Below are 23,422 nucleotides of genomic sequence, written 5' to 3'. Positions count from 1 at the left end.
GAAGACAGAATTTTCAACAGAGAATATAAACATGCACTCTAGAAGTCTGTGTTTTCTAGAATATCAGTGAAAGTGTTAAGATTTCAGGTGTTTGTAGTATATATAAGAAATAACTAGTTTACTTCCAATTGTACATTTTTCTGGTGAAAACACCTTAAAGTTGCTTTGTTGCACTCACTGTGATTTTTTTTTCTATATTTATAATTTTTTAGGCCTGTAAATGAATCAGGAGTCTTTTATTCAAAGAAAGAGCATAAGAGTTGTTTCAAGCAGCTATGCACTAGTGAGCAGCAAGATTTTATCTATGTTAGTCAGTAAAATCAATCTTAATAACCTGTAATTGTTCTTTTAAACAATTTCTCTTTCTTAATGCCCATGTGAATGGATTAGGCTTTTGGCCATCTAAGCCCTGCTGAGAAAGAATTCTCCTTGAGAATGGTCTATACCCACTATTTTCTGATGCTGAGAGAGAAATCTCCATGTACTTGGGAAAAATTTGGACAAGGATGTTTTTAACAAGTTTTAACAAAGAAATAGTCTATGTTTGGAAGATTTGGCAGACTCTCCAGGGTTTTCTTTCTTCTGCATTCAAGCAGTTCTTTGATGTTCCCAGGTTAGACAGAGCCCCGACCAGAGAACAACTCCATGTCTGCTCCCAAATTTGGGCTCTTTTTGAAGCCATAGTCAAGCCAGCCATGTTTAGCTCATCAAAACCATTCCAGCACACCAATTAAGCAGATCCCTTGAACGTCAAATCTGCAAAACTCTCTATAAGGCACTGAACTAATTTTTCCTCCTAAAACTTCTGATACTTGCTCTTCTTTTCATAACTTACAAAAAAAAAATTAATTTCAAAATGGGATTACTAATAACCACAGCAGGTCAAAAGGTGGCCTGAGGAAACGTCCCATTTGTATTGGCTATTTACATTAGCAGGCAGTACAGATAAGTACTTCACAGCTAAGAGGCTGTTTTCCATTCCAGAATGAGAAATAATAAACCCCACTCTTTCATCGGATGTCCTCTGAGTCAGATTCTTTCCGCTGAGTTCTAATCTTCCCCCTCCTGGAATAATAAATATCAGTCACCTTTCACTGCTTAGCAAAGGTACTATTTTTAATTTGAAAGGCTTTTTTTTTTCACTTTCTAACTTTCCTTCTGTTCTGTGCAGATGAAAATTGCTGTATGAATGTAAATTTCATTCATTTATTCAATCATTTATCCAGCTCCAGCTTTTGATAAATATGACTTGTTTCAGGGACAGCAGAGAGGCTGACTGATTCCATTTGAGATTTAATGGTTACTAAGAGATTCATGAAAAATTCTGCAGGAGTAAACCTTTCAATAGAAAGGAAACACATCTGTGACAGTTCCAATTATGCTTTAAGACTAGACAGGTTTTTTTGCTACAGTATTTTACAAAAGATTGGATTTTCATTTATGAATACCAAAAATATGTTTGTTTTACATCTGTGGTGGCATTTAGACAAAAAGAAACCTTTATTTCTGTATCTTTTAATAGCCAAATAGTTTTTTTTTTTTTTGGTCCCATGAAAAAAGGCATAGTCTTTTTTCATGATCAGTTTTCCTTTTAGTTTTAGCATTTTGACATAAAACATTGCAGGAATGTCCATTATACACCTTTCAAAAATTTTCTTAGATGTCTCTATCCTGTTAAACCATTGTACGAGAGAATTCTTTTACTCTGGTTTTGAAAGGTTTGCCTTGCATAGCCTCTGAACAAGACAAAGGCATTCTGGCACATTGATGATTTAAGGACTACAAGAGAAAATGCTCTTGCACTACTGTAATGCTGCAGAAGTGTAAGTGATTGGGTGCTTTCTTTTGGAGGTGCTTCAGACTAAAAAAACACCTCATCCACATTTAAGCAGAAGGACAGCATTGTTGCAGAACTTTTTTTTCATGGGAATGTCCATCAGCTGAAACATGCATTTCAATTTCCAGGGAGAAAAGTAGAAAATATGCAGATTAAAATGACATCAGGATCTTTTCAAAGAATAAGGGTACCCAAATTTTACAACAGTCTAATAAGGAGAAATTTTGAAGTTCTCACTTCAGCACTTGTTTTCCAACAGAACAGGTTGGAAAAACATCGTTGTTGGACAGGCAAGTATGCCTGACTTTGCACAGACTGAATGAGGCAAATGAACTCTCAACATCACATCTATTCATACCTCTCATGACTTCTGTGGAAGTGCCAAGATGATCATTTATTTATGATCTCAACCATGTAACCAAGCACATATTTTAAAATATTTTTTGATGCAATGTTTTTTTTCAAATATGGTATAAGTCTTCAAAATTTAAAAGTAAATGAAGTATACACATATCTAGCCAGTAGTTTTTTTATAGAAAATGACTAAAAATTAATCTTTTCTTATTTCCCAGCAGGCACATAGATGAATGACTTGAAATAAATATATATGGTAATATTTAGAGGATATCTCAGCTAAGCATCCAAAATTAAAAAAAAAAAAAGAAGCAAATTTCACACTTTCACAGACAGTAATTTTCAAGTAAGTAAAATATGTAGGAACATGAGTCACTTTCTACAATGCATGGAAGAAAACAATTGTCCCTCTTGGAAGTATAAAAAAGAATTCAGGAGACAGATGTTCTTCTCTTGATTTGTTTCAGTTACATTTAAAAAATAGCATCAAATTAAATCAACTTCATTTATCTTGCCTATATGAACACTGAAAGTGTACAAGCATAATAAAATAATATGATGTGATGATCTGGAATTCTGCTGTGTTTAGAGGAAACATACATGTTAAAAGAAATGGAAAGTGCTCTTTTCTCAGCTCTATTTATTTCAGCTGTTAGTAGGCTCTGCCTAATATAAGCTATCAGTCTCTGCATAACTAAACTATTGAGTCTATTTTAAAAGGGTTTTTTTGCATCCACAGGAGAATAATATTCAAAGAAAATTCTGTCTCTACTCAAATAAAGGGTAAATTGTGTAACTGTGCATCCAAACGTGCCCAGGTGTTTTCAAGGAATACTGATGTTCTGACTTCAGGGTACCACCTATAGGTAAGGCATGTCTCCAAAGCACCTATGCCTTCATTTGTCTTGTAGCTCAAGTTTTTCACTTGGCATTGCCAGTATTTCAATTTTTCTTGGCATCACATCTTAATCTGTTTGAATGTGTTCTGTTTTATTACAAGTTTCCCTCTTATGCTTTAAAAGCTTAGACCAGATAGTGTTAGTCTGTTGAAATGACTCCTTTTCAGAAAAGTAAAGAGAACCGGCTTTCCTTATGTCACTTAATAAATATTTAATCATAATCATTCACAAAAGCAGTATGCATACCAAGGATGCTTTGAGCAGTGAGGATTTTCTGGCTCTTAATTCTATTGACAGGTTTCTGAGGACAATTAATCAGCTTCCTTTAAGGAACATGATGTTTCTTACATCTGTTTCACTGAAATTATGCCTGTCTTTTTATAATTAAGAAGCTATTTCCAATGTTAATATACTAATTTCTTTACAGAAAGCATCTCTGCATTCATTACCATCTCTGGGAATCTCCCCCAAGATAGATTTCCAGAACTTTGCTCTAAAGCACTAATTGTTGTTAAAGCTGTGACAGAAAATTTTTAAAAACACTAAATATTCAATTTCAGATATTTCTATTAACATCATCTAGAACTCTGTATTTTAACCTATAAACCTAAGGTATTCTGTAAAGCAAGAACCTTTAACTTAAAGTTTCAGAATAGCAGGTGGGATTTATAAGTAAGGAAATCAGTTTTCCTCAGTAAGAAGATTTCCTAAGTAAGGAAACACTGCTTTTAAATATTTTTTTTTGGTCCATAGATACCTGTGACTTCCATACTTACAGGATTTCCCTGAGTCTTGAAGTTAATGAAAGTCTTTGCTGATTTGCAGGCTTGAGGTTCTAACAAAGTGCAACTACAGGGGACAAACAGTAGGAAAGGAAATAGGAGTTTATGAGCTCTTTATGATTCTATCTCCTGTGTCTGCATGCACATCACTGCTCAGTTTGAATGCTGTGATTTTCTCTGTCTTTTCTCACTATCCTACCTAACAGCTTTTCAGTAAGCAATACAGTTTCCCAGTCTACAGATTCATGATGGTTGAATAAAATTTTTCTGTTAAAGTTCCTTTAGACATATCCATTGTCATAACAGTCACTTGTTTTTCCATAGTAATCTTTTAAAAATAAACAATGGCATTCAAGGTGAAGTGACATAATCTTACATTTTAGCTCTCTCACTGTGAACTGATCCTCTCTAAAGAGAAGTTTTACAGCTAATATGGATTTTCTTTTGCTCTGATTGTCCTGATGGATTCCCTCCCTGCAAGTTTGGCATTGACAGTGCCACCAGCAGAAACATGGGGTGTGCTATAGCCTACAAGTGTGCCTGCTTGTAAGAGCAACCTGCTCTTTAGCTTGTGTCATTTAGCAAGTTACAGGAGTTCAGGTGCTGGAGAGAAGCCTCTGTATCCTGCCTCTCACCAGCAACTGCTAAAACGCCAACTTGTCACTATAAACTACTGAAACTTCTGGACTAGTCAGCTAAAAAGTTTCATGGAATGTTTTAGAGGACTCTGGCCTCACCTGTAACCAATGGTAGATCCCACACAGCTTGAGGTCAGGAACACCATGCCATTGCTGAAAACAGTCCTGACTGTCCATGTGGCCGTGGTGTGGCCAGACAGAGCAAGCTCTCCTAAGTGGCACATCCTTCATGGCACGCTGTGCTCACTACGTTCCAGCCAAAGCTGTGTGTCTGCTCATTCTGCTGCTCGCTGTGTGTGCTGCCAAGCAGTGTGAATGCCTGTAGGTGGTCACAGCCTCCTTCTCCTCACATGTCCCAGGAGAACACACTAACAGAGTGTTTGTGATCCTGCACGTTCATGGAACCAGGTGTGCTGCTTTATGGGTGGTCATGAAAGCAAAGAATAGGGATTCCAGAGTCATTACAAATGCAGAGAACAGACCACAGGTTGTAGTGCCCAACATTAGAAACAATCCAAGTGGCTAGTTTTATTTGTCAGCAGGTTTTCCAAAGTTTTCACTTAATTTCAGTCTACATATTCCTAACTTTAAATATCTTTCAAGACATTTTTCTTTCTGTCTACCTATCTGAAAGACAGCTTAAATCTGCCAAGTTTCTTCATTCCAAAACTCTCCACAAGCATGCCCATGAACAGGAGTTTCTTATTCATTATTGTTACTGTGGCATATGCAACCCAGAGCAACCAGAGCAACATGAAGTCCTCATAAATTCCCTGCAAAGTAGTAGGGAAGCAGTTTAAATTCTCTTTTTCATTACCAGTAGAGCACCTGGAATCTTTGAGAAGTCAATATGGAATATAATATCCTACTCATAATAAGGGATATGAGGAATGAACACACTTTGTGCAAATTAATCTAAAATCACTGAGATGTAATTGTGAGGGATGTCTAAGGACTCATCAGAACATTGAAATGGTTTTATTCTTTAACCTATTTTCGGTCTAGCTCTGCATATGCCGATTAGGTATACAGCTACTACTCGACAGGAGACCACCTTCTGTGGAAATGAGTCTCACCTGTTATGGTTCAGACAGAAGATTCAAATGCTTAAGAAACAGAAAGCAAGCTTCAAAGCTGAACAGTATGTCAATGTGGAGCTCACCCCCGTCCACCTTCATAAATCCAAAGGTGACACTTCAAAAGTTCTGCTATAGCCAACAAAGACAATCCTCAAGAAAAAACATCTTAGGTTCAGAGTTCACAGCTATCATAAAGACAAGAATGAATTCCATTAGAAAAGACTGAATTTCTTTCTTGCTTTTTGTCAGACTGAAATATTTTCTTTTTACTATATACTTTTCCTTCATTTAATCCTCTATTGATTTCAATTAAGTTCTCATCACGTTTGCATCTCCATTTTTTCCCCTCATTCACCTGGTTTTTAGACTGTTCTTCAAGGTTCCAAATTCAATGAAAACCCTAGGGAGTTGCGACAAAAAATGGGCACTGTGCTAGGAAATAATAATTCTTGTAATCTGTCACTGTGAAATTCCTTTAAATTCTCTTTCTTCGCAGATGGGCAACAGTGGATCTAAAAAACTAATTAATGATTCTCATTAAATGCTTTAAATTTAAAATTGTTTTGAAGGGTTGTAAAAAAGGTGTTCATTTCTAGGAGGGTGACAGAGAGAAAATATAAGTTTATGGCTAAAGAACTGTTCTACAATATCAGAGATGTGTGCATGGCTAACTTTCACCACAGACTTTCTATAAGATTCTGAGCAAGAAAACTTCTTGATCCTTCTCCTATCTGTAAATGTTTGACAAGGCCTGTCCTGTTTCCTATGGTTTAATATAAATAGATTTATTAGGAAAATGTTGCTAAATACCAGGAAATGCCTTAAAACACACAACTGTCCAGCTGTGCTCATTTATATGGTTATGTTTTCAATAAGCAGAAATATGAATAGCATCAGTAAGTACAAAATCTTTGCTTACATAATTTACACCTACTTTCAAAACAGAAGAGGTTGTTTCTTTTAATTTTAAACCTTTTAATTTTAATTAAACCTTTGAATTTTAAGAGTTTGTTTTTATTGTAAAATTACACAATCTGAAGCATCTATCAAAAATGTGCCTCAGAAATCTTGAAGAATAGTGATGTTTGACCATAGTTACAGGAATTAAGATGGGATTTTTTGTAATTATTCCATCTTAATTTCTGTTACTACACCAAGTGCATATTAAACTCCAATAGCTCTTATGCCAAATGTTAAAGCTAAATAGCCTCTTTAATTGGTAGAAGGAGAGAACTGGAAAGATTCTTATTAAAAGATAGCAAACAGTCACAAAGCAGGCTCTTTGAACAGGCCTCAGGAATGGTCAGAGCAGACTACTTGTTTGGTCAGGTAAATTCTGTACAGCTTCAGGCCAGGAGGAGCTGAAGTGTTTGATGCAGAATGACCAGTAGGAAACAGTCAGACATGCACACAACTGCACATTTTCCTATGCCTCTTATAAAATACAGTCCAGAATATCTGCATGTCTGATTCATGACCACTGTTAGTATTTGCAAATATTAAAATGAGAAGTCTTTGTAAATAATTTTTTTTTAAAAGGTGAAAAAACCAGAGTTTCTTATATACACATCTATCTTTCCACTTTATAAAATGTTCAGTACAGGTTTTCAGATGCATAACTTTTTCAAATATGAACCGAAAATTTTACTATGGCAACTTAGATCAGCGCAATATTACTCTTGAAAACAAGCCTGCAAGAGAAATTGCTTTCCAAAGAAAAATAATTTAAATGTAATGAAGACTCTTAAAAAAATTCTTTTTCTCATTCCCTGCAACACGTACTCTCTAAAGGACAAAGTTTTTGCTATTATGAACAACTTTTAATTTCTATGTGTGTTCTGCTAGCTGTTGCCCAGGGTGATCATTAGTGTTTTGGTTCTTTTAACTACAGTCTGAAAGGTCTGCACACAGTTTCCTTCTGGCACAAGACTTCAGTGTACAGAATCTGAACTATGGGGCTTTGAAAGGCGGCTAAGAATTGGAGGGAGAAAAAAAAAAGACATTAAACTTCAGAGTTACTGCTGTCTCAGCAGTATTTTTGGTTTACCTATGTATAATCCCCAATACTCAGAAGTATGCAGGCAAGAAAGCTGCACAAGGGATCTTCTCTGACACATTCCTAGTTTGATGAGACCTGTGCAGTTTATAGCTAACAGCCTGCTAGTGTTTCAGGAATTCTCTCCATTTCCTTTATTCTAGCTATGAGTCAGTGGCTGATTTACCACATTTAGCCCTTTTATAAGCTCAATGTGAAACTGCACAACAGTAATTTCATAATTTTATGAAATATTAATGAAAGCAAGAACGGGTAGGCAAGAGTCATTGATTTATAGTCAAAATCTACTGCAGTTTGCAGGAGTGTAACTGCTCCTTTTGAATCTTGAACACCAGATGAATGCTGAATTACTTAAAATGTTTCAGTTACCTGAAAGTATAGAAAAGACATATGAGCACTAATCTGAAAAACACTATACTTGCACAAAAGTTCATTTCTACAAAGTACAAGAAGAGACAAATAAATAATGTGAATCTGTGTCCTTTTCAAATTTAAAATGCTTAGTTCCTTTGTAGTTCTGAAATGTTGCATATCTCAAAAGAACCATGAAGTACTGACTGGAAATTCATGAACTACATTTGTAAGTAAATCAGATCTGATGGAACTGATGTTTTTTTGAAGCTAGGAGAATAAGCAGAAAGTAATCACCACAAATCAAGTTTACAAAGAATCATGTAGAAAAAGTACAGTACCTATCTTAATTACTCACTGGAGTTTTTGAAGGAACCGATTTGATATTTTGCTTCTACTTGATGATTTATTGTTTTTAAATGTGTGAAAAAATACTAGCCATGTTGTCACCCAACTTTTTAAATCAGGACTTTGAAGTGTGGTCAAACTCTGTCATTGTCCCTTGATGTATGGGACAAGATTATTGATAACAAATTATGACAATGAGTCTCCATCCCAGTATTTTTATAAATATTAAACCTGTGAAAACATTTCCATAGAATCATAGAATGATTTGTGTTGGAAAGGACCTTTGAAGACCTTCTAGTTCCAGCTTACCTGCATAGAGAGGGACATCCTTCACCAGACCTGTTTGCTTAAGGCCCTGTCCAGCCTGGCCTTGAACACCTCTAAAAATGGGGGATCCACAACTTCTCTGGGCAGCCTGTTCCAGGCCCTCACTACCCTCATAATAAGGAATCTCGTTTTTTTTTTTTTTTTTTTAAATTTATTTTCTACCCTCCTTTTGCTTAAAGCCATTATCCCTTGTCCTTTTACAGAGCCTGGTAAAAAGTCACTCTCCATCTGTCTCATAAACCCCCTTTAAGTATTCAAAGGTGTCAATATGGTGTCTCTGATACCCTTTCATGATTTTCCTGGCTCTCTTCTGGGTTCATTCCAAAGGGCCCATGGCTTTCTTATGCTTGGAACCTCAGAACTGGATGCAGTATCCCAGCTGGGGTTTTGCCTGAGCACAGTAGAAAAGAATCATATATCTTTAAATGCTGGCCACAGCTCTTTTTATATAGCTTAGGATACAATTGTTTTTCTGGGCTGCCAGCACACGTTGCCAGGTCACGTTCAAATTTTCATTCATCAATGTCTTCAAGCCCTTCTCTGCAGAGAGGCACTCAATGCATTCATTAATCAGTCTGTACTGATACTGTTGATTTCACCAATCATTGCACTTCAAAAGATTCCCACTGACCCAGTTCTCAAGCCTGTCAGGGTCCCTCTGGATGGCATTCCTTCTCTCATGGGATGGCTTGGTGGGTTCTCTAAACTTGATGATGGTATACTCAATCCCACTGCCTATCTCATCATTAAAGATATCAAACCACCTCCATATGGAAAGTGCCATATGGAATGTCCTCTCCCTGAGGTTCACCACTGGTTACTGATATCCTTTGGACACTGAGCCATTGACTGCAACTCTTTGGATGCTGTTATTCATCCAATTCCTAATCCATCTAATACTCCACCCATTAAATCCATGCCCCACCGATTTAGCAACAAGGATTTTCTGTGGAACAATTTCAAAGGCCTGAAAGAATTCACAGCAGAGGACACCAGTTTCTCTTACCCAAACACTGTACCATTAATCCCCAGATTGGCCAGGCATGATTTTCTTCTTTGTAAAGCCATTCTGTCTGTCTTTAATCACCTCCCTGTCATCCACATGCCTTGACATATCTTCCAAGAGGATCTGTTCCATGATCTTACAGGCACAGAGGTGAGGCTGACTGGCTTGTAGTTTCCAGTTTGGTAAAACTGCCTCCCTTAGAAAACTAAAATTCATTATTATGTTGTAACTATACAACCTCCCCAGGCTTCCAAAATCTTCCTGAACAGGTACAATTGTTAAGAAATAATGACAATATTTTGGCATATCCAGGTTATGACATGGAAAAGACAACACGAGCCCATGTCCTTTTCCTTGTTAATTTTCTTTTACATATCTTGAAAGCTGACACACCTTGACACAGACCACAACGTCCTGGAGCCTTTCATAAAACAATGAACTATCTTTTAAAATGTTTCACCTTTTTTTAATGCAATATCTCAAACCATATATCTCAAAGCTTTAAGGGTTCTCTTGCGCATCTAGGAGATTAAAGTTCTTTCAAGCTGGTTGCTAAGAGGAAAAAAGCAAAAAGGGCAATTTCATTTCTGTTGTGAATCATCAGTTACACTGATAGCCTAATACCTTCAAAAGTAAAGTATGCTTATATATATGTGTGTGTGTGTGTGTAACACATAGAAATTTTGACTTAATATTTTTTACCATCACAACTTGCTTCAAATAATAGTTATTATATGATGTTAGTGCACCAAGAGACTTGTTAAGGCAGTTTTTGCATGGAGTGTCTTTACATATATATGCTAAAGCATAACAAAGAATTGCCTAAATACATCAAAATACATGCATTTATTCCTTCAGTTGTAGCCTCAAATTGCTGATTATTTAAATGTCATATCTTGATTTTTTTCCTTCATTATCTGCTTCTCCTTGTATGATTTTGATCTCTGCTTCATTAAAGTCAGCATGTTTTGTACACAATAGTCAGTTATATTCTCTGCAAGGATTCCTTCTCTTAGGACAGTCTGACCTTCAGCGACTGAGAACCAAGAGAGGAATTAATTAACTCAAATGCTGCAAGACCCTTTATTAAGATTCTGGTAATAAATTGAAAAGCATGCTAGGAAGATCAGCAGAATTTAGCCTTTCTCCAAATTAAGACGAAACCCTTAGGGACTAATGGCAACAGGAACCAACTTCAATGCTAGAAAATTTTCCAAAAGAGCTGCAGTTAAGAAATGTATCTCTACTTCCTCAGTTTCTCACCTGCTACCCAGGCACCCATGCAAATTAAGAGAAGTGCATGTTCTCCATGTTCTGGAGAAAACAGAGGGGGAACTGGTGGTGGCAGCAGGGTGAGGCTGGCTCCACAGGGTCTGATGCCTATCACTGGAGAGATAGAGGAAAAATGGCACTGATTTCCAGGGACTGCACTCATTTTCATCCCAAAACAACATCCCCCAGCAATCATCTGCATGGTATAAAATAACCATTCATCATTTAAGATGTCCAAGCAAAGCTGTTTTCTTTCTTAATCTCTTTATTTTCAGTGCAAGTTGAAAAAGGAAAGCGTTCAAGTGGAAAAGAACTGAATAAACCTCCTCTGCAGAGCTGCGTTATATTTAACAAATCCAACAAACAAAAAATTCCCTTTCCTCTGGCCACTGTTAGGTAGTTACACAACTTGGGCTCACCTCTGCTAGCTCATATAGCCTGCTCTAAAAGACAGGTGAAAGATGGTACGTGTACAGAGCCTTTCTGGGAAGCATTCATCTGCTTTATGTAGCAGACTTGTTGATGTCTCAATGATGAAGTTCAAGTAGTTGGATAGAAGGTGGGAGATTAAACAGTAAAAACATTAGAATGAGATGTATATTTTTCAGTGTCCTTAGCCAAGAGATACAGTGTCCAGGGAAATAAACAAAGGAAAATTTGTACCTGCTAAAATTGTCAGAGGATGCCAAAAGCCCTAAATCTACTGCAGACAGGCAGACATTTTGGGGACAGGCTTGATATTGTTTCTAAAGATCTTTGCCCTGCCCTTAGAAGAAAGTTTTCCAAGGAGAGTCCATGGCATTTCAATTGCCGATATGTCATGCTTTAACCCACGTGGCAACTAAGCACTATGCAGCCACTTATTCCCTACCTTCTCAGATGGGACAGGGGGCAGAATCAGGAGGAAAACCCGAATAAAGTAATGGAGTCAGATAAGAACAGTGTAATAATTGAAGAAAGAAAAATTAATATAAAAAGGAGAGTAGGAGAAACAGAGAAAAACCACAGGAGTAGCAAGTAATGCACAACACCATTGCTCATCTCATACTGACAGATACCAACCCAGTCCCTGAGCCATGATCAGACCCTGTTCTGAGTAACTGCTGCCAGTTTATATGCATGACATGACATTCTGTGGTGTGGAATATCCCTTTGGGCAGTTCAGCCCAGCTGTGCTGGCCATGCTCCATCCCAGCTTCTTGTGCACCTGCTCACTGGAAGAGCAAGGGAAACAGAAAAGTCCTTTACTAGGGGTAAGCACTACTGAGCAACAACCAAAACATCAGTGTGTCAATATCAATATTATCTCATATTGATTTCAAAACAGAGCACTGTACCACCTACTGAGAAGAAAACAAACTCCATCCCAGCTAAAACCAGTACACAGGGTCAAGGCTGAACTCTTCTCCCATCCAACAACAGAGATCAGAGAGAAGAATGAAAATGTCCTATGGGGGTGTATAGTGACAGTGTCTTCTCTTCATTCTGCACTCCTCTTTGGCACAGGTTTCTTCTAAATAAATCAAACTTGTCAAAATATCACCATAATTCAAGAAAACACTGCCATTTGTTTGAAACTGAGCAGCATGCCTGCTTTCAAACAAAACAAATAAAGGCTTAGGAGTTTCACATATCAGCATTACAGGGTCATTCTGAGATGCCACGGTTTTTGTGTTACATTACAATAAAAGTGAAGAATGCGTGGTTACAGGTATATAGAAAATGATGGATGTTGGCAGAAGGGGCTGCTGTGTGAGAGCTGAGATAGCAGCCATACTCATACTGTAACATGAATGAAAACTTACACTTCAGCAAGGGAAGTTGCCTGCTGCTATGGTTTTCATGCAAGCTCTTTGTATTTCATGAGTATTTAGATCTCATTTACATCTGCAAACAACCCCCACACAAATTAAATTATTCTAAAGAACACAAGAATTCAGTTAAGAAGTGTGCTTTGTGCTAACAACCCTGTGCTACTGAGCTTTGTATGTTTAAAATCTGAGAAAAGCATTAAGTACTGAAACATTCAAGACCCCATCACAGATAATATTTTGTCTAATTGTTAATGTCATTAAAATGAGAATGACACAGTTCCACAATATAAACTCCAGACTTGCTGGCTGATTTGGTTTCTCTATTAATTATAATTTTGGGTAGGAAGTTGTCCTCTGTAACAGTTACAACTTCTTCAAGGTGTTCTGGAATAGAATTAGGGAAATTTCTAAGTTTTGGAATACATGTGGCTGTGGTCAGAGTCAGTAAAAACAGCCTTTAAAAGAACTGACATTTCATATTTCCCCTTGGTTCCCCATTAAACTGGAACAAGAAAATCAATGGCAAACCCTTGTGAAAAAGAGCAAGACAAAAAGACCATCTTCATTCTGAAAAGATTTTATAACTTCAATCCAGCCCCCAAAAGAACAGATCTCCTATTTCATGTTGGCCTAGATTGGTTCTTTCTGGTCGTTTACATCAAATCACAAACCTCAGGAGTACAAATCAAAGCAATTCACTGGCAAGATACCTTCAGCTATGGCAAAATAAGGTAATTTTATTTGACAGAATCATTTTGCACCCCTTGAAGAAGGGAACCAAATAGACTTAGCATAACCAATTTTCTAAAATAATGCTATCCAGTTATATACAAGGCAGGGAAAAACAAAACAGAAAAGCCCAAAGCAATTATTTTGTTTTGGAGCTGATCCACTGTATTTTAATAAGAACTTTCACAATTACATAATGTCTCTTCATGGTTAGCAGAAAATAGCATTGTCTTAATTATATAAAATTTAGTTCACTTCTCCAGAACTGCCCACACCTCTTGAGATAAAGACCCGCAGCATGATAAAGCATGTATGGCAATTATAAATGGGTAATCAAAGCGCACAGCAGAGCTGGCAGAGTTTTCTCTGCAGAGTACATTTCACTAGAGCAGTTCTTAAACAGCTTATGTCAAATGTGTTATTAATGAGCACTCAAGTTCACACAGAAATACAAGCTGCAGGACTGCCCAAGGCACCCAAAGATTTAGATGGGTTGGAGAGTGGTGACAAAGGGGATAGCTTGGTCTCCCTGTTCCCATTAGCTGCGGTTTCTCCACCACACCACCAGCAGTGGATGCAGCTTTTTTCCAGCTCCTTCAGCTCATATGTTGGGTCTAGGTGACAGAGCCATCGAGAGAAAGCAGACATGCCACAGCAGCAGTGCTATGTGAGAGTGTACCTTGCCTAATGCAACAACACGACACCCCCTCCTGCTGTGCTTCCTGTTAAAATATGGGGGAGAGGAAGACCTCACTTCTCCATCCCCCCCACCATTTGCTCTGAGTCTGCACTTACCCTAGTGTAGGATTTTCCTTCTCATCCCTGCTGTAGCCTGTCTTGTGTCCAGCAGTAGGTGTGTGTTGGCTCCACACCAGCTGATGCCTCACGCCTGTTGCCATCAAAGTGCGAAGGCAGAGCTAATGAGCTCCCCAGTGTGACTGCACAGTGTAGCTCTGCGTGCTGTGGGAGCCATCACTGTGCAGCCCCTCTGGAAAGGTCTTGAGACATCTCCTCTCACAGGAGGGGTCTCTGCATAGAACAGCCACACTGGACCTCAAAAGGAGTGAGGTAAATTCCATGGCATTTAAAAATCCAGCTGGTTTCAAGAGCGATATCACACCATGGCACTTGTTTCCCACAAGTCCAGCAAGAGAGCAAATGGTGAGTTCTTACTTAATTTCCTCCATTTTCTCTTTCAAACTCCTCTCATCTGTTCACCCAGATAACAAAGAAGTGTACTATCACTTCTTCTCCTGAGAAAATAAAATATGCTGGTATTTGAAATGGGTGCTGTAACAGCACCTCCAGATAAATTGCTTTCTATCAAAAAGTCCTTAATCTCGTTTCAGATGTAGTTATCCAAAACACAACTTCTATGCAGTGGCATTTGTCTACAACCCTTCGTCTCCATAATTACTTGATAACCATAAAAACAAGTACTGCTGATCAGTTTGCCACCAGTTCAAATTAGACTTTCATTTACAGTCATGAAGTTTAAGCTATCAATTCCCTTTTACCTTATTTCAGTTCCTTTTCCCTTACCTCCCCACTAACAGTTGGAAATCTGAGAACCATTGGAGGAACTTCTGGGTTTTTAGTAGATGTTTCATTGCCTCATAGTGCCTCAGCCTTAGGAGCTGCTTTGTCCAATTGTTTTCTATCCTGATAAAAACAACTCTTTCAATCATTTGAAGAGAAAAGGCAATACATCTAATTGCACCCTGCAGCTCATGCACCAGGTTTGCTCTGAGTGATACAGACCTGGGCTTCACTATGAAGTAAAATGGCTAAACCCTGCCTTCTAGAAGAGCTGTCTGTGGCCATTTTATTTAGTAGAATAATCTAGTGTTCTGGGAGGAAACTGTTTGGCAAAAGAATAATTTTCCTCTTCTGTTTCATTTTTTTTATATCAGCACTTTCTATAATGTATATAGTATATACATAATAAACTTGGTCATAATGAAACACAGAACTAAAACAAAATACTAGTGTTCTTTCACAGAGATATAATACTCTTGCTAGTCCTGTTGTCTGTTTTTCTTATTTCAATGGAAAATTTCTGGAAGATATCTGGATACACTATGAACCTGAAAGTGGTTTTCAGTCCCTACTGTACCCATGTGCATGACAGTTACATTTGCCAATACATGAAAGTCAAACCTGAACTCAGGCTAATCTTTCTTATCCTTCCATTTGTCATAATTTTCTGTTATCCTTATTCATAATTCTTATCATTCCATTTGTCATAATTTTTTCTTTACAAAGTTTTTTGGAAGAGTTTTCCTGTCAGGAAGCAATGCAATTTAAAGTCTTGTATTTACTGTAACAAAGTTGAACTCACTATGATTCCCTCCTAGAACAGACAGAAAGGAATCTAGTGCAGTTTTCAAAGTTACAGGATTTATAAGTATGCCCTTAAACTCAGGGTAACTCAGGACAGCTCAAGTTTAGTCTTACAATTTCTCTAATCCTTAAGCACAATTCCTCACCAGAAAAAATTCAGAAACACTTGAGGAAAATAAACTCTTTCATTCACTTGAGAAGCAATGCGTTTTCCTGTTGAATTTATTATTTACTGAAGTGACAGTATATTGCCAAATTCCTTACACTTACCCTGAACACATATTTTCTATTTATCCTTTCCTTGCAAGCATTATTCACATAGAAACTCAGCAAGCCCAGATTACAGATAAAAGAAGTCATCCAAGGATGGCAAGAATCATAATAGTTATCCATCTAAGAGTGCAGTAATGCTCTCATAGCTCTCATAGCTCTATGTATGAAATAGAGAAATAGAGCTAATGCACCTGTGCCTTTCCTAAACAACGTACTTGTGCTTTAAAATTAAAGTGTCTCCATAGTGACTGTGAAGCATCCAGGAAGAGAGAGGGAGGACAGCATTCTGCAAAAGACATGGAGTGGATTTAAACTATATTGTATGTCAGGACTGAAAGCCCAGTTTAAAAGTAGCTCCTGAGCAAAGGCAGGACATGCATTTCCTGCCTGCTTCATTGTCCAAGCAGCTGGCCTTGAGCCCAGGCAGTGAAAGCCTGCGCAGGAGAGGGAATGTCCTCAGTGCCCTCACAGCGTCCACTTTTAAAAGCTAGGAAAGCTTATCTGCAGCTACCCAAATCTTATGAGGGCTTGGGGAGAGATTGCAACATTTTGTACCTTCGAAAGGAATGTGTGGTGCTGCCTGCCTGCTGGGAACAGGCAGCGCTTATGGTTCACAAGCATTGCGATGTCATCTGTTTCAGGGTGGCCACACTTGCTCCTCTGTTGTTTTTTGCAAGCCCCAAAATGCCACTGTATTGAAAGTTTTTTTTTATACATACGTTTTTTATACATATGGAAACAACAACTAATAGCAATAATGGCAGATGTTTCTCAATGAGACATAATGTTTTAAATAAAATCATTCTAATAAAAACTGTATTTCTCTCCACAATGTCTACTAGATTGTGCTTTACTCTCCTGAGTTGGAAAGATGGAGTCTAAGCCTCTAACTACCCTAAAGACTAGTTTTGCTTCATAACATACTCTGGAATTCCTCTGTGACCCCTCTGAAACCCACATGCACAAGTATATGTTTCTACACAGAAAGCACTACACTGTAGGGAGGCTCTTTCCCTGACATGGAGCTGAGAACTACTAATTCATCCAGATCATACTGTTCCCATTTCCCAATGAATATGCAAGTTGTAAATAACTTCTTATTAAAGAAAGAGATGACAAATTTTCTGTAGCAGAAGAACGGGGCTTTGATTAAATTACCTTTGATGCAGTTAGAATTAGTTTATTATGTGTGTCTGTTGAGAATGAATATTAATCCAGTGGAGCACTCTTCTATTGATGAATAACTCACCTTCAAATCATACTAGCCACTTTGTTTCTTATGACTTCAGTATTTTCTCCTTTTAATTCCCCTTTTTCTTAACAATTAAAGATCCACAAGTCAGCCTGATGAAAACAAAGTGAACACTACACAATCTGCTCATTTGAAGGCAGCACTGAACCAGCTGTTTCAGCTTTCTTTTGGGGATAACTCTTCATTGGTAAGGTTAGTAATCCTTTTCACTGAGTTATTTCTTGTCTATTCCTGAAATACAGAGTTTCTAGACTAATATTCCAGATATGGGGAAAGCACAAGGAATTCTCAGAAAAGAAAAAACAGTGCAGCTGTTGTAAAAGTGAACTACTTGTTCTAGTTGTTGTGCTGTCTCCTTTTTATCTACTACAGTTCAGAACAGGACATGTGCCTCTGGCAGTGTCACTGTCACTTCATACAGATTCAGGTGATGTTGCCTGCTGCTTAGGAGAAAGGGATTGGAGCTGTTTGCTGCTCCAAATTTCTTTGTCTGTCTTGAGGTTTGACACAATAACTCCTTCTTCACCTCTGCAAAACAAAGCAATAATAACTTGTGGAAGCACTGAAGGGTCTTTGGTTTTAAGGTGGTATACAATAGCATCAGGTGTTTGAAAAATACTTTCAAGCAAGAAATGGTTCTCTGCACGTATGTAAAATATTTTCAGTCAAAGAGGAATAGCCTTTACTTCAGTACACAATAGTACTACAGCTCTGCCACATCCAATTTTGTATTTGAAGGTGAAATTTCATGCTTATGTAATTCTTTACATCTCTGATACAGGACTTGGTTTTGTGTTTTACCATCATGATCTGATATTTTTGGTGACTTTATTCACTATGGACTGAAAAGAAAAAGGCTTTTTTGGTATATTTTTTTCAAGACAAAATAAAAAGTTATAATTTTTTTTCTTTTTTTCTTGCTATTCATTAGCATCAATGTAATATGTCCAGCAGTTTCAAACAGAAATCAGAATCTTTTGGAGTCTGAATATGGACTAGTATTTTGTTCTTCTCTTTACTCTCCTTCTTGGTAACCTTATACAATTCTTATGCAGCTTAGCACAAATTTGAATTAGACTTCAGAACTGGAAGAACAAAATATTTGCCTTTCAGCGGAGGAAGGACCTGCTGTGGCCTGGGCAAAGCAAAGTGGCTGTGCCAGGAGAGCTTGAGCAGTGGTTCTTAGTAAGCATGAGTTTTTAGGTCTGACCTCTATGATAACCCACACAGGCAAAGACACGCTGAATCTCCATTATTTCTCACATCCTTTATCCTTCCCCACTTCTGTCTGCAAATAGGGAAAGACAAAAAAGCCCTACATGCAGTCAGAGCAGTGGGTTTGTGCTCAATGGGAACAGGAGCCAGTAGTATCTGCAGCTGGAAGTGGGAGTACAGAGGCACAGAGAACCAAAAAAAAATAGATCTGGAAAAATAAATCCTGCAGGAAAATGTCAGGGGAAATTTTTTTTCTCTTCACATGAATAAGAAAAAAATAACCCACCTTCCTGAACTAGGAGTACCAGAGCAAGCAAAGTGTGGTAAGGGAAGAAAACAAATATCAAAACTCACTATGGCAGAAACATCTTATTTCTGCAGGAAAGGGAGAGAATAGTGAGAATGCTGAAATCACAGGACCATCCAGCTAAAGTTCTCATATTCATATGTCTGCCTTGATGTGCTTTGAATACCACAGAATAGCATTTGCTGCCATTGTTTTTCTCTGAATTACTGTAACTGACAATATCAGGACAATAATTTCCTACTGAATAAAACAAAAGCAGGCATTAGGATGAAATGTCCCTTGATAGTGTCCATGTGGTATTAGTGTTAGATTCACTGAGGAAAAAAAAAAAATTCAAGCTGAAAAATACTGTGCAAAATTTCATGTTGCTGCAGAAAGCTAGAGAAGAACAAAAAAACCTGAAAAAATAAGCCCATGCACATTTTATGGCTACATTTCACACTCACTTTGCACTGCTTGGCAGAGACTTTTGCATTAGCTGGCACAAAATCTGTACTACAGCAGCCTTGAAAACATGCTCAAGCAGTCTCAGGATATCCACTCTCCATTGTATCATTTATATTTCCTACCACAGGACTACAAATATCCCTGTATTCCACCTGGTTTTCTTTCCATGATGTAGGTATTGCTGCTTCTTTAGGCAGTCTGCAAGTGGGTTGTGCTGCCCTGAACAATAGGTTTGATGGTAAGTGTTCAGAAACTGGGGTGAACAATGGAAGACAAGCGTTACTATTCAGCACACCGGCATCTTCCTTTCTTTAATAGCTAGTCCAGAAGGACATAGACAGGGAAAGAAATGCATTTACCTTCAAGTGTAGTGGGAAAGATAAACTTCAAGCTCAGGCTGAGCTTGAAGCAGAGGGTAAGCATTGTTTCTTGCTGCTTATTAGAAGGGTTAAAAACAAGCTCATACTGACAGCACAGAAAGGTTCAGTTTGATTATTACTAATCATTTATCTCAGCCTGGTCAGTGTATGGTGTAGGCTTTCGATATGAAGAAATGTCTCAGCTAATACCTTTTCTGTTTTATCGCTTTGTTAATTTATTGTTTTTACCTGGAATAAATATTACAGCATATAAAAACAAGTAGAAACACTATGACTTTCAAAATCACTTATGTGAGTGTCAGACATTTTCATGTAAAATGGCACTCACCCTCTCTTCTTTCTAAAATGCTGCTAGTTCCTGCCTCTGACAGTCGATCAGATTTTCAGCTTGAAGAAATGGCTTTTTGTCTGCTCTGTCTTCTCTGGTGGTCATAGATATCTGAACAGATATCCCCCTTCTCCAAAGAAATCTTTCAGAATCACGACAACACATATTTTCATTTGGAATCATGGGGAAGGCATTACCTCTCACAATTATCATGTTCTGAAAAAGACAGGACCCTCAGAAGAGAAAACAATAAATCCAGCCTGGGCTATGGGAAAATTTGAAAGCAGATATAAGTGTTTTGTCTACCAGTTGGTGTTCCCAGTCTCAAAACCACATGCTATTCTAGTATCCTGCAGGGATAGATCCACAATTTCCAGGCTTACAGTGAGCCAATTTTCTACAATTCTGTGTTACTGGTGTTACTGAATAAATACCTATCACAAATAAAACAGAAAAAAAGACACTTATAACCACTAAAATCAGGTTTGCAGTCCTTTTTTTTTTTCCTTGGAGAAGGGAAAAAGCAATGTGAGAAATTGTAGAATAATTCCTCTTGGTCTCCACTTATTGAAGCAATGAGGGAAAATTCGAGAGTGGGCAGAGGGTCAGTAGCAATAAGAGCAGGAGCAGCCTCCTCCTTTGTCATGGTCCTGCAGGCTGTTTAGAAAGGTTAAAAGGGCAGGCCAGTCACCCACAAATACTTTGAACCATTATATCGAACTGTTTACATCTAGTGGGATAACACTGAAATATCCTTTCAATATCTATTGCAAGGTAAAGAATGTCAGAAGGACTAGTTTAATTTTTTATTTCAGAATATGAGTTGTTTCATTTTTGTTGCACATTTTTAATATTTAAATCTGCAAGGGAAAAGAGCTCAGGTAGGAAAGAGGAAAACAGAAGGGACACAGATACACTGCCTGCAGAACAGCCACATAATCTGGACAGATCAAAGATTTGTCTGTGTGAGTTCTTTCCCACTCAGCTTACTCTGCCATTCTGTGATTTTCCACCATGAGGCTGATGTGAAAAAAACACCAGCTGAACACAAGGACCAAAGTATACTTGTGAAGCATTTCTACCTTTCTCTCAGTCTCTGTTTCCCACTTCTCCAATTTCCATGATACAATTTACACTTCTCAATCCATTTTGGCATCTTTGTTATCAGTTAAAGCTGACGTCTCAAACTCTGATCCTGGACAGAGTTTGAGGGTAATGCCAAAAGTATCTGGTTTGTCTGAAGACTACAGAAATACAATTAGAAGGTCTAAGACTCCTCTTACCCAGCTTTGGACTCTCTTCACTTCCCAGCTACAAATAAAATACTTTACAATTGATGGGATAAAGAGATATTATTTCTCCCAGCAATTCAGAGATTGCTTTCTGTTCTTTTATGTTACTAACACATTCACAAGATCTAGAAATGTTAGAGACAGCTAACTTCCAGTTTGCTTCCCTACTATATTTTTGTTCTGATGTTGTTCTTTGATAAGGACTGCTACAGAACATAGGACCTTCATTACTCAGTTTTCCAGTCTAGGAGACAATACATAAGCATACACCCACGAGAAAAAGAAATTAATATAGTAAAATGCAGTTCAGCATCATTTTAAAAGATAAAATGATAGAAAGTTTTGAGACAAAACTAAAATTAAATAAACACTTCAATCCAATCCAAAATCTTTTCCAAAGCACAGTTTCAGTTACCCAAAAACTCAAGATAATGTATATTTAGGAATGTCACTGTATTGTTGATTGAGATCTTTAAACTTTCTTTAAGCAGTAAAGAAGGTATTAAACAATATTTGTAATTGAAGATAAATAAAATATAATATTGAAGTCCTTGAAATATTATATAGATAGAATTCTCTGCCCCTCATTAAATAATAGTTGACTTTGAATATGATTTCCTGTCTCTGTCCTCTCTGCATGTCCTTAAAGAGTCAATGTTTGAAAAGATGACCACAGCTCTGACTACAGCAAAGTATGTGGGCACAACAGCTTCTCCTATAACTACACATACAAGTTCACACCCCTCCAATTTTTCAAAGACAAAAGACATGTTCAAAAACATGTGCATGCCGAAATGTTTAGGTATCATTTTTGTTGCATGCTAAATTTAGGTATTATTTTTGTTCTTATTCTTTAACAGCAGAGTATAAATTCTAGGGAAAAAGTAAATGGTTATTTTGTCCTTTTCTCACAATTACAAAATAAACAACAAAAATCTGCCTTGAGAAGTGTTTCAGAAGCTGGCTTTAGTGCTATGACCTTGTTACCAGCTCATACAATAGTCAGGAAAAACACAGTTCATATCTAATAATAATTAAGTAAGTTACACTGTGTTCGTATAGGCAGTGCTGGCAAATGGACAAAGCTTCTTTTTGTTTGCCATTTTGACTTGTCATGGGTGTCTAGTTGGAATTTACTTCTTGTTTTTTATTTTCTTGATAATTTAGTATTTTGGAGGTTTCAGATGGATGATCTTGTTTTATAAGGATGTTCACCCAAACACTTCACATATCTTCAATGACTTTGTTTATGAGAGTCTTGTGGCTGGAATCAATATCTGCCTGTGTATCTGACTAAATGTGCAGATGCAGGCATCTAATTAACTGTAGTGTTTACCAGACATTCATACAGCCAAGTCCTCCTCAGAAAAATATAATTTGATAATTATGACTTGGGCTTCGCTTTGGCATAGAACAAAGCATTGCTTGGTATTTTTTAAGGCACAGCTCATCTGTGAAACATGGCCTTCTCTGTTAGGAACACAGTTTCTCCCAGTGGGAATGGCTGCCCCTGGGACACAGAGCCAATGTACCCCTAAATCTGTACTCTTCTTCCCCCCTTCCTTCCCTTAAACTAAATTGCTGAAGTAATAACATATTTCTTAAAATGCTTGGTCACTCTTTTTCTATCTCCTTCACCCAGGAAGAAAATGTCCTATCGACTTTGCCAGAGCTGTTGCTGAAGAACATTTGAAGAAATACATGAAAACAACACATGATACAAAAGTGGTCTGCATTTCAGTTTCTCTGTTGCTGTGGTCACACTGGACTCAAGAGACCAGGGTGGCAAGCATGTCTGACTTCACTCCTTATGTATGATGCCTCTTGTTCAGTGACTTCCCAGCTGACCACTCTCAGGAGTAACAAAAAGCCTCTAACTTACCTTTCACTTCCCAAGGACCCCTCACAGTGACACTCATTTACCAGGCTACTGGCATGCAGTGAGCCCATGAGACCACATCCAGACTTGATCTGCTGGGAGATCTGCTGGCTCCCTGCCAGGTTATGAACTCACTGATCCTCTTTGAGAAGCAGAATGGAGGAAGGGAGATCAGCCATGCCTGGGTTTCCTGTTGGTGTGGTGCACATGGTAC

The sequence above is a fragment of the Onychostruthus taczanowskii genome, unplaced genomic scaffold (assembly GCF_017590055.1).
Source record: "Onychostruthus taczanowskii isolate IOZ18803 unplaced genomic scaffold, ASM1759005v1 scaffold8, whole genome shotgun sequence".
In the NCBI taxonomy this organism is placed as follows: Eukaryota; Metazoa; Chordata; class Aves; order Passeriformes; family Passeridae; genus Onychostruthus; species Onychostruthus taczanowskii.
The sequence above is the reverse complement of the archived record's forward strand: the minus strand, read 5'-3'. Positions refer to the sequence as shown.